The sequence below is a fragment of the Engraulis encrasicolus genome, chromosome 11 (assembly GCF_034702125.1).
Source record: "Engraulis encrasicolus isolate BLACKSEA-1 chromosome 11, IST_EnEncr_1.0, whole genome shotgun sequence".
In the NCBI taxonomy this organism is placed as follows: Eukaryota; Metazoa; Chordata; class Actinopteri; order Clupeiformes; family Engraulidae; genus Engraulis; species Engraulis encrasicolus.
In genome coordinates, this window is record NC_085867.1 from 42,237,452 (window position 1) to 42,253,982 (window position 16,531).

General features: G+C 41.7%; 1 protein-coding gene across 2 annotated transcripts in view; it reads right to left on the reverse strand.

Moving 5' to 3' along the window:
* znf462 (zinc finger protein 462) overlaps positions 1-11,852 on the reverse strand; it is a 47,571-nt gene extending 35,719 nt beyond the window's left edge. For both annotated transcript variants that reach the window (XM_063210671.1, XM_063210670.1), the window contains exon 1: positions 11,349-11,852. The gene's annotated coding sequence lies outside the window, so the exon portion shown is untranslated. The remainder of the gene's footprint in view (positions 1-11,348) is intronic.
* Positions 11,853-16,531: the final 4,679 nt, after the last annotated feature.

Below are 16,531 nucleotides of genomic sequence, written 5' to 3' on the forward strand. Positions count from 1 at the left end.
ATGTGATCAGGCAAAATACAGCATGACATGAGAAATCAGACTGCATAAAAGGTCAAATGAACATCATGGCTACATACATGTCAAACTTACGATTGAGGTATTGTGGTCAGATGAAGAGCACAGCTGCATACATGTTATGTATGATGGTCAAGCATTTGTAGTTCATCAGTGCTATGCTCGGTTCTTTGAATTATATTTAAAGATAACACACAAACGTGTGGTGATAGTGAAGAATAAAGCCCCTGTTAGCCAAGATGGAGCTCATTCATGCAACATTCCATGTTCTGAGTTCCACAGTAATCAGTTACGGGATGATGCAATTTCCAGAAAACCTGTTCTGGTAGTCTTTGAGTGTCTTCAAAAAAATCACATCAAAGATAAGAGTTCTTCACGACACAAGAAGACAGAGAAGGGCGGGATCTTAACTAGTCAAAAAAAAAAAAAAGCAACACCGTCAGAGAATTGGGTGGACAGGAGGAGAAGAAGAAGAAAAACACAGTCCATTTTAATTCACCGGTAATCTTAGATGAGGCTACGGTTCTAATATATTCCTGCTTGCATGCATGCATGTCAACCACGAATCTCCTTTTTGAATAGCCTTACTGTGGTACAGGGACACTGCCTTAATCCTTCAGCGAAATGATAATTTGCTGTTTGATGTCTGGCATTCCTTATACTGCAAGGTCAGAACATGGCTGGGTCAGAGCACAGCAGATGGCTGCCTGAGATCACCCAAAGAGCCCTTAATGCTCCATGCATTCACACTGGCCGCTCCTCTCTTTCCTCCACAGCCCTTCCTAATACTCGAACAAAAAGAAAAAATGAGGCAGGTAAAATGTGGCACAACAAGCTTTACTTCTCACGAGAAAGCAATGCTATTCATCCCTGAATTTTACTAATGTGTGGTAAAGGAATGGATTTACACATGAGAACAAATAAGGATTAAAAACATGACTGATAACCTCCAAGGTTCTTCTTTCACCCTCACGCAGTACGTTTCAAGAACATATATGTCATCAAGCACCACAAATTACTGTTATAGTACCTTCAAACATCTACACACAAGTCACAAACCTCTAAGCTCTAAAGAGGATGAAGACAAGAGAAGAGAAGAGAAGAGAAGAGAAGAGAAGAGAAGAGAAGAGAAGAGAAGAGAAGAGAAGAGAAGAGAAAAGAAGAGAAGAGACGAGACGAGACGAGACGAGAAGAGAGGAGGACAAGAAGAGACAAGAAGAGAAGAGAAGAGAAGAGAAGAGAAGAGAAGAGAAGAGAAGAGAAGAGAAGAGAAGAGAAGAGAAGAGAAGAGAAGAGAAGAGAAGAGAAGGAGAAGAGAAGCCTTCGTTTCCACAAACACAGGGCTGCATTGCTCAACCTGTGTGTCAATGGAGTCCCTTCTCTTGGGCTACTCCCTCTGGTTGGCGGACAGAATTATCTTCTGCCCTGCGCTGCGCGTCCCCACGGCGGAGCAGAGTCACTCAGTACTGAGGCCGTAGCCACACAGAGGGCTCCATTTTACTTACAGCCACACAGTGCAGCGTCAGTCAGAGCAGAGCAGAGCAGACAGAGTCACTGGTCATCCACCATTTTGTGCTCCTCAAGGCCAAGGCAGGCAACAAAGTGCGTGGGGGTTTTTTTCTCTCTTCCCTTCCATTTCCTTTCTTCCTTCTTGTTCTTCTTTCAATCTCCACCCATTTTCACCCCATGCTATCTCGTTACACAGACAGAGAATCTAGATCAGAGCAGTGACCTGCACTGCACAACTTCCCTTCCTTGCCTTGTGCTTTTGTCCACCGTCCACCACCACCACCACCACCACCACCCCCTCCACCCCAGCTCTTCTTTCACTGCTGCTGCTCTCAGCACAGGAACAAACCCCTGCTGAAGGCTATTGACCTACTACCACTACCACTGCCATCTCACATAAGAGTTTGTAGAAGTTGCTTGAGAAGATCTGAAGAAGAGGGAAATCAGCAGATACGCCGTTTCCTTTCCAGAAGCCACAAAGGAAACCAATGTGTTTTTGAATCTTTCTAGGTGTTGGTACAGCACCTTTCACAGTACATTTTTTGCAGAGCTAATTCCAAACTCAGAGGGCAGGACCAAGTAAAAGAGTGTAACATTTGAATCTCTATGTGGTGACTTAACACTGCCACATTTACTGTGAACTGAGAACATTTAAATCATCAGCATGTTCTGTACTGACAACCACACCTGAAAACAAAATGTATTCCATGCCATGGCCTTTATGCCACAAATCAATGTTTGCATAATACTCTCTTTCATAAGCTCTCCTTGTCTTTGTAAGGTCTGTGAGAACTGAAGAAGCATTCCAGAGAGCTGTGAAAGTAGGCTACGGCTACGCACGTCCCTTTGGGAGTGGTGAAATCACCTGGCTCAATCAGAATATGACACCACCAGTCAAGCAACAACATAACAGCGCTGTTTAGAAGAGCAACATAACAGATGCCACTGAAGCTTTACCAGTTTGATTCTCAATACCGCATTACTGTTAAGAGTTTGAGAGATTACATCATGAGATGAAATCATCTGAGTGATGTGTGAGAACATTGTAAAGGTCTTCGGCCAACCAAAAATCCCTGGGAGACCCAGGCATCTTCATACATAAGGGTTATCTGGACTTCTGACAAAATCATGTGATTCAATTGAGCATGCTACTCAACCAAAAAACACGGCGTTATAAATTTGATGTTACCAGAATGGCAATGACCGAGTCATATTTCATTAATAAAGGCCCTCTGTTATGTCATAGGACAGTAGTACTGTGGTAATTAACATTTCAATGACTATAACAGTGTGCCACTGGTGGTACGGCGAGCATTATGGGGCTACACCCATGACTGGAAAAGTCACCAACTTTATGTTTGATTTGGCTGTGCAACTAACCACATTAAGGAATATTTTAACCAAGGTATCTTGTGTCTAGCCTGATTATCATTGACGTTCAAATCTCTTCGAGACTTGGTCTGACCAAGAGCATAACAATTAACATTTCCCAAACGGTATGGTTGTCCCACCTCCCTTGGTTTGCTTATGGGTGTTTGCTTACTGACAAAGTGGGAGGAGTTCCCGTTTTTTCTGGAACTCTGAAAGTACTAGTGTTGCATCACTAGGAGGGCACAGCCTGGCTATCATGTGTCAGCAGTTGGCACCTCACCTCTAACCTGCTCTGAACAGGTTAAGTTCTTGGTTAGCCTTGAGTTTTGTGGCTTTACACACCCCATGACTCAACCTTCAACGTCCTTCAGTGTTTAGTTTGCCTATTCTTAGTCAATGGACTTCAACGGTTCATCTAGGAACTCATTTACTATGAATGCTAGGTCCCACAGATCTACACGAACATCATCATGAATCCACATGTTAGACTAGAAAAACAGGGTGGCTGAGAGACACCAAGATGTTTACTCATAACGTGCTAGCAGAGCATGGACTGTGGAATTTAACAAGCTTCTTCCTCCTAGTCCTGACATTGCAGATGCTGTGCCTCAGAAAAAGAGCTTGGCTCCACGCAGGTCTGAGCCTCAAGGTTGTCAAAAGATTTTTCCAGGAGGGGAATCACTGCCACACTGCCAACTCAGACTTCATTAAGAATTCCATGTTGGGGTTTAACAAGAAACTTCACAAAAACTTGACAAAATTCAAGTTGTATGTTTCCATCATCATTATTTAGGCATGAACCAATGACCAAGAGTTACAAAAATGTAGACAGAGAAAAAGGTCTCTGATCTGAAAATGAAAAACCTTACTGTAACCAGTTTATTTTCATCTTTCCTGAAAGGTGAACCTAACCAACCTTTGCCGTGACACCACTTGGTGGTAAGAAAGATGAGAAAGCCATTAATATTAATTTACTGGGGAGGAACTCCTTCCAAGTTCCTAAATATTTAATCTACCTTGGACACTGGCTTTGCTGATGCACCAGAGCTAGGATCTCCCCCTACAAGGCCACTCCTGTTCCCTTCTCAAAGACAGCCTTGTCTTGCCTCGAGTTGACTGGCAGACGAACAAGCATCTCTGAAAAGTTTCGACTAGTTCTGCACCTCACGTTTTTGAACCCCTGCCTTTGTACAGGGATTTTGGAAATGACACTGAATTGGAATGAATGATGAATGATCATAGAATAATTAAATAACATTTCACCTTATCTATTGTTCAACTACAGCTCAACCTTTATTCAACCAAATCAAGCCACAGCCCCTTTTAATGAATAAATTGGCTGTTACCAGAATGGCAAATACCAAGTTCTTATGACTTACTAAAAATTCTGTGTAGGCCTAAAGTCAGTGTTGTAGCAGTACTAGGGCTGTAATGATATTGTATTGAACCAAGAAATCGTGATACACAGAGTCACGATACTGTATCGTGATACAAGGAGCCAGTATCGTGATACGCCCTTTCAAAGTTTTATTACCCATTAGTCCAGAAAACAACCTTATGATTTGATGTGATAGTGTTTCCAAACTTCAGTGGAGATACATTTCAGAAATCGTGGGGTGTATCGAACCGTAGGTCAAAAATCGTGATACGAACCGAATCGTGAGTTGAGTGTATCGTTACAGCCCTAAGTAGTACTATGGTAGTATAGTTTTCCCCAATGAACAGAAAAGCACCCCACTGGCGTGCTATGGTGGACACTAACCAAAAACTATTGGTGGACTACAAGTGGACTAGTGGACTAGTGGACACTAATGGTGCGTGCTATGAGGACACTAACCAAAAATAAAATCTAATGCAAACCCAATTCCATCCTAAATAGTTGAGGCTCAGATATAGTAAGTTTGGCAAGCCAAGCAGACTATATTCAACAACAAAGGTACATGGGATTTTGAATGTTTAACCCTTTTATCCCCTGAGCGCAGGGCCTATGTTATAACCCGCCATCAAAATTGTAATGGACATGTCTTAAACTGTTACTTAAGGCTCTTGGTAATGTCATCGCACTGTTGTTACAAAATGTAGTTTATGATTTTCAGCAAAGAGTGAATAGGCTCGTTGATGAGCCTGTCTGTAGTAAGAGGCTACAAGACAGCAAACCACAGTGGCCATCTAAAACCTTGCATGATGTTACAGTTTGGCTTTCTGGCCATCTGCCAAACACATGTGCAAGGGTATAGGATTAGGAAGTATGTCAACCTGACAGTAAGTACAATAAAATCTGATTACTATTAGTAGGGTTAGTAGCACTTTATGTCTGTCCTATGGAATCTGTTGTTGCTGTCTATATGTGCTTATGACTTGCTGCACACCTAATCGCCCCTTATGGGGACAATAAAGTTGAAAAGTTGAAGTAGGGTTCTGCTTAGGGTTCACAGTGTCAATATAAGCAGTAATAACACACACGTTGACAGACAACAGATACTGTTATCAAGCCCAATAGCATAACTGTATTACACTTTTGGTTCAATTGCAATGTTGGGTCCATCATTTTTTCACCATGGTCTCATTAGAGACAATCAAACTAAGGATATGGATTGCTGGAACCATGTCCTGTGATCTGATGACACCAAGATAAACACATTTGCTTTAGATGGTGCTTATAGATGGTGTGGAGGTAAAAAGTGATTTGTACAAAGAAAAGTGCCCCATGCATTAAGTTAATCATGGCAGCGGGACAGACATGGTTTGGGGCTGCATGAATGCCATCTACATTGGGAAGTTGATTTTCAGTAAAAGAAACATGCATGCCAACATGTAGTGTGACAACTGAAGCAGACCATGATCCTCTCTATAAGACCTTAACATAGGGGTGTACTCACTTTTGCACTGCATCATTTCATAAAAATTGGAAAAGAAATATGGCATTTAAATTGCATTACCTTACTTCTCTGTTGTAAGATAAACAGATGTTGTATTAAACTTACTCTATGCACATCTTGGAAATAACTTCAACATGTTACTTCAACATGTTACTTTTCACCAGGGGTGCACTCACTATTCCAGAGCACTGGTATGTGTCCACCTGCCAGGGGGTTTGACCTTTGCTTTGACCCTTCACTAGATGACCTCTCTGAACTTTAACTATATGACGTCTTAGAGAAGTATCAATGGCGGTCAGCACAGGTTATCATTATTATCATCGTTATTGTTACTTAATAATAATAATAATAACAACAACAACAACAACAACAACAACAACAACAACAACAACAACAACAACAACAACAACAACAACAACAACAACAACAACAACAATAATAATAATAATAATAATAATAATAATAATAATATGAAGCAACAAGCCCATAGGAAAAAAATAATAACGGACAACATTTTCCCCCGCGGCTTTGAAAACTGCCTTTTATCCAGGTCCTTGCTTTCCAAAAAAAGTTTCTTCACCTTTAACTGCTAAATAAAGGATAAAATGCAAACAAAGTTAAACACTGAAATCTTATTTCTATGTAAGGTATTTAAAAATGGGTTTTCACCACTTGTTTGTAAGTAACCAGGGTTTTGGGGGCCTGAAGACATTTCAATTTAATGAATAATCCTTTGGATTAAAAGCAAACGGTCTTGAAGCTCCAAAATGAAGTCCAGCCTTTGCTTATATCACGACTAAGCTCCTTTGACAGCAGTGACCTGGATGAATGAGAATTTTCACAGTGAGAAAAATGGCTTCCACCATGTCCCGTCTTATCCAAACGTATCCAACAGGTCAGCTGGTCATTTCTCAAAGTATTAACTTCTGACGAGACGTGTACCCTGATTCATTATTCATTATGGCCAATGACTAACAGAGCACTGACTGATCACAGCCTTTCACTGGATCTGCAGACCTTTTTTTCATTCCACGCCACCATCTCCTAATCAACTGGAGATGTAGTCGTGACACGCATGTTGATGATCTTGGCACTTTAATGACTTGTGAGGGGACCTGATCAGACTTATGTTATAGAGCAATCCCAAAACAGTATCATTTCATGTGGACATCAGTGAGTTAACGGTGGCAGAAGTCTTCAGGATCACTGCAAGGTGTAGCCTCCATTATCATAGGGCCGTGCATATCTCTCTATTTTTGTTCTCCTACATCATTTCATGTACATTCTTTTTGGTTTCATGTTAGCCGTTAATACATGCCTAATTACTGTCTGCATAAGTGTCTTGTAAAACATGTGCTCAGATGAATCAAGAGTCTATTTATTCACTTATATCAATAAAGTTCTTATTGGCAAAGCGCAAGAAATGTCTGAAAACACGGCTAATTTATTTCACTTGACTTAACACATCTTATACAGTATATCAGACAGTTAGGCAGCTAGGTATTAGTGGATAAAATAATGTGCTACAATCTTTCAGAAGATATAAGCAGAACTTCAATGTGTCTGATAGTAAGCTTTAGAGATCTGTCCTTCCTTAGTGTTGTGCACTACACTTCCACTGCAGTCATGAGAGTCACCCTTACACTATGGGCCTTTTTCATGTGGCATCACACACCTTTGATTCAATGCAATTGAAACAGTACTAAGTTGTATTTGGTGGCATAGACATTTAAGGGACATTGACGTTTTAGTAGTAGCACACGTCAGGATGGTACAACCACAGCTAATGCCACTATTGTGTGGATTAAATGTTTTTTTGTTTTTTTGTTTTTAGTGGCTTTTCTAAGAAACACATTCTTTGCAGTACATTAATTACCAATTACTGATTGATTTATGGACATTATCTGTGATTGTACCACCTGTAATCCAAGCCATAAACACACACATCACTGGCCCATAAACATGCACGCCATTGATTTCTTTCTAACTGAATCCGTTTGTCATTTATACCTGCTTCACTTCAGAACCGAACTTGTTTGACGTCACGACGAGAAAGTATAACTCACTTGGGGAGTGTGACGGAGGTGTTCCCGCACGGTTTGTCTCCCTCGGGGCGCGAACCTGCCACCTCGTCAACTGCATCTGTTCGACAATGGGAGTCACAGTACGAGTGCGCTAAGCTAAAGGGCCTGTCCGACAGCCCAATGCTACCACACTGTATTGAGGCTTCGGGAGGGAGGTTTACTAACGTTCCACGCCACACTCTGCTAGTTGGCCTCCGTTATATGAGCTGTAACCAGAGCCATCAGCAAACCAGAGATAGGTGCAAATCATAAGAAATAGCTGCCTGGCTCTTGCCGACCTGTAGTTCCGCACAGCTTTGTGAGCTCCACTACCAGGTCTTAGAGAGCATGCGTTGGCTCCGCTTTCAGAAAGCATGGCTTTATCCATCATTCTGCCCATCCTCGTGTAACAGAGGCCAACTAGCAGAGTTCGGCGTGGGCATTAGTACACCTCCCTCCCAAAGCCTCAATCCAGTGCGGTAGCATTGGGCTATCGGACCGGCCCTTTAGCTCAGCACGCTCATACTGTGATTCCCATTGCCAAACCGATGTAGTTGACTAGGTGGCAGGTTCGCGTCCCCAAGGGGGACAAACCGTGCGGGAACACCTCCGTCACACTCGCCACCAACAAATTCCTTCAAAAACGTTTTCTGTTGGTCTGAAGTGCAAGCTGCCATTGATATTGAAGCAGCAAATGCTCCTATTATTTTTTGACTGGAGAAATGGAATCCTGCTACAGTCTCCCAGACCTCATTGTGTGTTGGAGCTCAATCAGGGGGCTCCAGGGCTAACACACATAAAAAGAGGTCTAGTGAGAACCAGGCTAAAGAAATTTAGACTTGCTTTATAAACTCCATCTTCATTTGTTGTTGTTGTCATAATGTGCCAAAAGATTACTTTTTTATCTTTTAAGCAAAATGTTAGTGGTGATGTCAGTATGCAAAAGCTAGTTCACCAAGAACATTGTTTAATTTCCCCAATACTTGTGTGGCACATGAAAATGGGCTGTTGACAAGGTTGTTAATGAATGACCAACCATACATGCATGGTGGTGGTTCAACATGCTGAATTGTAGTTCTTATGTCTTGTCGTCTTTGTCCACCGACACTGACGTAGGCCTATATCAGAATTGACTCACAGTTAATTAAAGTTACGGATTATTTTGAACATATTTTTTGGAGGATTAGTGTTTAATCCATTTCGCCATTTAATTGAAACACAGTAAATTACTGTGTCAACAACGATCATGGCAATGTTATTGCTTCATCCCAGTGATTTTTAAGGCATATTAAACTCTCAACAGAGAAGGTACAGAATGTAAACATGTAAGGCAGAATACAATTTCAATGTTTTACTGCGTCAAAAAACTGAACTAATTGACAAAAAGTACAGGAAAGCCAACCCCCTGTAGAAAACGTGCATCACATTTAAAACCAAAAAGGTGAGTGCTGCTGTTCACAGGTTCTGGACTCACTAAGAACTCAACATCCAGGCCAGGATACTTTATTACTGCGCATCTAAAATAAATATTGAAAGCCATCCCACCACAAAAGGACACCCCTAACCACAAGTGATCTGTTTGCCTTGACAGGCAAGCAGCGCCACCATTTTAAATGCTCCTTGCTTGGAGTTGTCGCAGAGTGAGTGTCTCGCGCTGTCTCCCTGTCAGCAAGATTCAACATTGGCTGGGGTTGCAAAAACAAGCAAGCTCATGCAAACGCACAGCAAGGGAGGAGGAATCTGGCTTTTCCCCATGAGATGACCTTAAGCTAAATGTCTGGTCTAGCCTATATGCAGAAGGCTACACTGACAAATGTATGTGCGTAAAATAATGAGGGGGAATGCGTCTGACTGTATATTAAATATGTTCCATTCAATGACGTTTTTTAATAGCGGTGGCGAGCAGAAAAATCAATAATATGCGCCAGGCACTGGACTCATCATTCCATGCGTATTTATTGTATCATTGCCAACATGTAGTCCATATCAATTCATGGATGTGTTTCATAGCATTGTTAAGTATGGTTAAAATGAGAGTATATTCATGCCATGTTACAATTTTGAAATTGGCAACATGCGCTTGGACACTTGTGAGGCTACAGTAGCTCATAACTGATTCTAAGCGCATGATTCAATGCGCAGTAGAAACAGAGGAACTTGCAAACTTCTTCCTGAAGTTTAACCTCGGTCGGTAGGCTATGTGGTACTGGTAGGGGACACTTGGTCAGCCTGGATAGGATATCAGCAGCTTTTCACTTCTCCACTGCATTATTCACCAAAAAACTCCCACCTTCTCCCATCTCCGTATATAACCATCAGTTTCTGTTTCACTGACTTCTCCAAGTTCTCCAATATCTGTCAGTCCATTCAATGTCCAGTCACTCCATTGTGTCCTAACAGGCTAAACCATGTTCCACAAGAGTTATCAATAACGGTGTCCGACACAAAATATCTTTACGCGTTTCCAAAATTCCATTTAAATGTTCATCCTCTACAATGAATGACTGATATAAAATGTATCCGTTTTCAGCTGCGAGCTGTATGAGCTGCTCTCACTAGTCATGCAGATCTGATCTTCCCCCATAGCCGGTGCGAGGCATACCACGCTACAGGAGTCCACCTTTGTTCCTGTGTAGCCAACGAGATCTAGACTGCCTCCTGGCTCGTTCCTGTGAGACTATCTGCCTTCCTCCATTTTATGGTGAAGCCCACAATGACATACCTGACTTCAGAGCACTGACAGCACAGGCGCACAAACATACACATCACACACACACACACAGAGCGATGGCAAGTGAAGCGAGCTCTAGGGAAGAAGAATACAATAAGTCACTCCGAAAATATCTCGTGTGCCCCCTTTGTAATGGTGTCTTTAATCCCCTAGAACACGTTGGAATCCACCAGGATAGATTTTAACAAAGCCCTGGAAGTAAGCACTGGACAAGGGCTCTGGACGGAGACCAGTGGCTATGCCAGCCAGACTGTCGCTAATGGAGGCACTGCTCCCATAGTTCTAGCACTAGAGGAGAGCAAGCCGTGCAATGGCTTCTTCTGAAAGCGAACATGTAGCCTTCCAGCAAGAGGATCGACAGATAAATCCATGACCACACCTGCTATAACACAACTATTGACAATCAGAGTGCGTTAATAAACTCAAGATAAACCATAACTCGGTTCATTTCCGAGGTCCCGTCCACTAACAACAAAACGAGATGTAGATAGCCTACAAATGGAAGGTCGGTGGAGTATTAGGCTACAGAACACCAGCGAGTTGACTTCGCAGCCTATATTTGGGGTGCCAGTTTAAGGACACTCTCCCCTTATTCTCTCATAGGCTTTCAAAGTCACACCCGGTTGGTCGTACAACTAAGAGAAAAGGAGGAAAAGCTGTTTCCAGGTCATTCACGCGGTGCTTTCCAAATTATTCCGTCTGGCCCTGGCTACAATGTTGCTTTCTGGACCCATAACCAGGCTGAGATCTTCACGTTCTTAGGAAATCAGTTTTACTCACGGGCTCGTCCAGAAAAGCGATCTTCTTAAAAGTTGTTCCGTGTCTCCTGCGTGTGCCCGGTCTAATGGATGATCGCCATCTTTCCTCCTTCTCTTCTGCTGCAGCTGCAGATGACCTGAGATCCGTCTGTCTCTGAATAATGAGCAACCACAGAGACAAGGAAGACAATCTGCAAAGCAGGCAACACAAAGAAGTTTTGGAGACTAGCAAGCACCAGAGGGTGCACAAGAGTTTGCGATGAGACGACAGCGCGGTTGGATGGTCAGCGCGACGTGCTACCCTACAGCCACTCATTCTTGATTGAGGCAAATTTACGGGCGTCGTAATGGACCCGGTTATCAGAGGGAGACTGAATATGGCACATAATCCATACGTCTACGTCATTTGGGGTTATTTTGAGTTCACTAGCCCAGAGTGAATCCAAGGATGCTGCTGTGGTTCTGAATAAAAAAAATGTCTCAGCTAGGCTCTGCATCAGAAGGAAAAGAAAATTAAATATGTTCTCGTATGGAGCTTCAAATTAAATGTTCAAGGCTTGTGCTAAAACATTATTGAATGTATCCTAGAATATTATTTCCCAGCTTGATGCACCAATGCCATGCCATTTGTGTAGATATTTCTAGGCTACATATGCTGTGGGGTGAATAATATAAAATTAGTGATTCTTTTCATGGTTTTCTGAGAAATCTTTTATTAAAATTAATTATCTGTAGGAGGCTTGAAGTGAAATAGTAAAACTGTCAAGGTCTTACTATGGTAGGGACTGGATGGGAAAAGGCCTATAGGGAATGCGAACCTAATGAGGGGTAGGCCGGGCCCTATTTGCCTAGGCCTGCTACTAATAGGCTATAATTATAATATCAACAACAACAATAATAATAATTGGCCTAACAACAACAATAATAATAATAATAATGATAAAATAAGCACAATAATATGTATAATACTTAAAAATAAAATAATGCAAAGCCCATTAGTCCAACCATTGGACATGAGATGCATTGTTCTCTTCATGGTGCGCTATGTAGCGAACAAATGATAATGCTGCACTTCTGTAATTACAGCGTACTATAAATGTTATGGCAAGCCTCTGGCAACACCATTTCCAAAGAGTTGCTGTAAAAATACAATGAAAGCGTAGCTTGTCCTCTTGTGTTAGTCTCTTTGGATTAAAATAACACCTGTGTAATTTAATGTTTATCACATAACTACTGCCACAGCTATGGAAAGCTGGACTTTCGTTGAACATATTTTAAATGGTCAGAATCCACAACACTGTATTAGACCCTTTGACCTTCCACACACTGGAAGTCCTCAAGGCTGTGTGTTGTCTTCACATCTAGTCTCCACCGCTGACTAAACAAATCCCCTAGCCTAGCGAGCCAGACCCGTACAGCAAAAAGCTGTACTAGGGTCTAGGAGGGCTGGGCAGCAGTGTGGGCGGGATAAACGGTTGCTTCAGCACTCAACGCCACGCAATTGGATGGCAAACAACCAATCCCCACACACTTCTGTGTAACGTCACAGCTGTCTTGTGAAGCGGCAATTCCGAGCCGTCGTAGCAGTGAATGCGTGTGATCACCACAGCCACAAACAAGTTTCCTAATAAATCGTGTTTTCACTTACATAGTTCAAAAATGCCTCGTTTTCAACCACACGGCCCTTCTTGATCATCCAGCGAAATGTTGAGCAATTTGGGGCTTGTTAAATGGTTATATTTATGATTGTTGTCAACATGGCATGTTCGGTGTTGGCTAGCTAGCTGTATACCCATAACTAATACACGGCTGGATTTAGCTCTGTGTAATTGACGACAGATTGGCTAGCCGCTAGCTCGGTAGACTCTATGTGTCATTCCCATCTATTTAGTAAGCGACTTACAGACTTTCAAAGCTCCCAAATGTCTCGTTTTTAATTACATGGATCTTATTAGAATTTGGGGCAGGCATATAATACAAGGCTGGATACCTAGCTCTGTGTTATTGGCGACAGGTTAGCTAGCCAGCGAGGGCCCCTTTGTAGGTGGAGCGGCAAATTCGAGCCGTCGTAGCAGTGAATGCATGTGATGACCACAGCCACAAACAAGTGTCATAAATCGTGTTTTCACTTATACAGTTCAAAAATGCCTCGTTTTCAACCACATGGCCCTCCTTGATCAACCAGCGAAATGTTGAGCCATTTGGGGCTTGTTAAATGGTTATATTAAGACTGGATACCTAGCTCTGTGTTATTGGCGACAGGTTAGCTAGCCACTAGCTTGGTAGACTATGCCATTCCCATCTATTTAGTAAGCTACTCAAAGACTTTCAAAGCTCCCAAATGTCTCGTTTTTAATGGTATGTGTCTTATTAGAAATTGGGGCAGCAATTTCATTCTACACCTACAGTAGTGGTCTGATAATAGCGTGTGACTATCTGGTCCTGTAAAATGCTCAACTTAGCTTACCGAGCTAGTTTAAAACATCGAATGATCAAATGGTATTGTGTTGTGATCTATTTGTGTCCGATAAGTTCATGGTGTATTATTACATCAGTCCAAGTCAGACACGAAATGTATTATCATCCAGGCTTTTTAAATTAAGTGCACTTTCGTGCTGTACGTAGCACGGACGGACACCATGCTTCTTCTTAGAAAGTTTCCTGTTTACTAAGTAGCCCGGCCCCCCTCGCGATTTGATTGGCCCTGTCATCGGATAACTTCCAGCCTCGCAAAACGACCGGGGTCCGCTAGACTGCCCCCGGGAGCAAATTCAATTTGCGGTCGCTAGGGGCGTCTAGATTTCTAGGCTACAAATCCCCATCACTCAGTGAGACGTGTCCAAAAATGACACCTTTATTATTGGACTACTGAAGGACAGTGACAAGCTTCATTATATTATACATGATATATATATATATATATGGCATGTAATATGCATGGTATGAGGTGGGCTACAGACTAAAGCATATACCCCATATGAAGACATTACTACAGATGGTGGTGGACTTGAGGGTGAGGTACTTTTTTCAGGTCCAGGTCTTTCCTTTCCTTTCTCTTTAAGACTATTTACCATGACCATTAGTGGGCAGCTGCAGGCTAAGTGGTTAAGGATAAGGAGATAGGGCTTTAGATAGGACAGCTGCAGGTTTGAAGCCCACCCTTTCACTCCCCATCATACTCCATGGCTGCGCCCTTGAGTTGTTTGTAAATAAAGTGAGGGCATGCTCCACATTCATGCACATCTTTCAACTATTTCACCTTATATATTGATTTTCAATGTCTATCAACTCCTAACAGCTATGGGACTTGTATTGAAACGTCTCAGGCCTGGCAAGAAAGGAAGGAAAGCCATGCACATTGGACCTATAGCATCAATGATCTACTCTGGTGTGTAGTACTTGGCTCATATATTAACACCTTGAAATGGGAAACAAACAGGCCATGCTATCAGTCTGGTCAAGGCCCCGTCAAAGCCAAGGGTATATTTGGATGTCCCAAAGGCGGGCCCCTTTACTATGCAGCCCGCTAAAAAAAAACACACAACAACAATACAGACAAAAAATACACAGTGCTATTACCACTATTATGGCACACTTAAAGGGACACTGTGCAGGAAATGGTCAAAAAAGGTACTGCAGCTACTCATTGAAACTGGGCTGCCTATTGCCAAATTTGATCTTCATATGAAAGTTTACTAAGTAATAAACACATTTTTTCTAGTATGGTCCAAGTACAGTCATTTTTTCAGCTAAAAATGGCTATTTTTGGAAATTCAAAATGGCGGACCATGGAGAAGATCCCCCTTTTCATGTATGAAAAGTGCCATTTTTCCAGTCATAATGAATACTTAGAATTTGATGGTGGTGGTCAGTATTCATGAAAAATGTAACATTAGTGAATGGGCAGCATGAATTCTTGAAATAAATAACTAAAAATCTCACACAGTGTCCCTTTAAAGACATAAGGATACCACATGAAGTATATTGTTAGGCACTTAAAACCATCAACAAGAGCTATTAAAAGAAGAGCTGGCGTTTGAAATGTTTTAAAACAAATCTGGAGTTCATTTCTCGAAGTCATAGTTGCTAACTATATTAGCTACTTTGTTTTTGTACTTTGTTTTGCAATGCAATTTCCCATTGGCAACTACCCAAGTTGCAAACTAGACAGCAACTGCTTTCGAGAAATGCACCCCTGGTTGGAAGAAGAATCACAGCAGCTATTGAGCCAGTGGAGATGTTCTGTGTGCCTTTGCATAATCCAAATCAAAGCCAAGGCTGTGGCCTTACCCAATCCTGCCTAATAGAAAAGCTCATGCACATGTCAGGAAAGAAGTTAAAGCCTCAGACGTTATTGATCAAAATTGATCTCCAATCCATTCTAATAATGTGAACGTATGTAGCCTATTCGGTTCTATTTGATTACAAGTTTCTCTTATAATGTTCTGTCAAAAATGTCATTAAAACCTCCTAGTGCATGCATGTTATACCTAATTGATCTCACTGAGTAAAATATTCAAACAGAACTCCAATGTGGAAAATCTGAAATAATACTGTCTTTTTCATCTAGAGTGACATGAGACAAGAGAAATATGATCATGAAAGGACAGATATCAGTTTGGAAGACATGACATACATAACCCTTAAAATCACAACACACCAGGAAATAATTAAGTCTGAATCAATGTTTCCCAACATTTTTTCATCTTGCGCATACCCTGTAACCTTTTATTGTCATAAGAGGACCCCCAAACTCACGCTCCATATCTCTTCCTCTATGCCCAATGCCAAATTCCATTCATTTGTTGCCATTACTCTTTTCTATACCCCATGCAGTGTGCTTAAGTATCGGTTGTTACCACTTACGTTTGTACGTCATCAAGAATCCCTTGATGAAGTAGCTATGTGGTTGATACCCCTCCGTTGCTTAGCTTTGTTGCCCAATGTTAAATGCCCAGACCATTATTGACCAAATGAGCAATTGGATATCAAACAATTTCCTCTAGCTATAAAACTGAAGTAATCATATTTGGGGAAATGGAGGAACGGCTAAAGATTTCCGCTGTCTTTGAAACTAGGGGCTGAAAGCAATGGATACATTAATAAAAAAAAAAACTTGGTGTCCTTATTGACAGTGACCTAAACTTTAACAGTCACATGAAAGCCATTATTACTAAGTCTGTATTTTACCACCTAAAACATTTC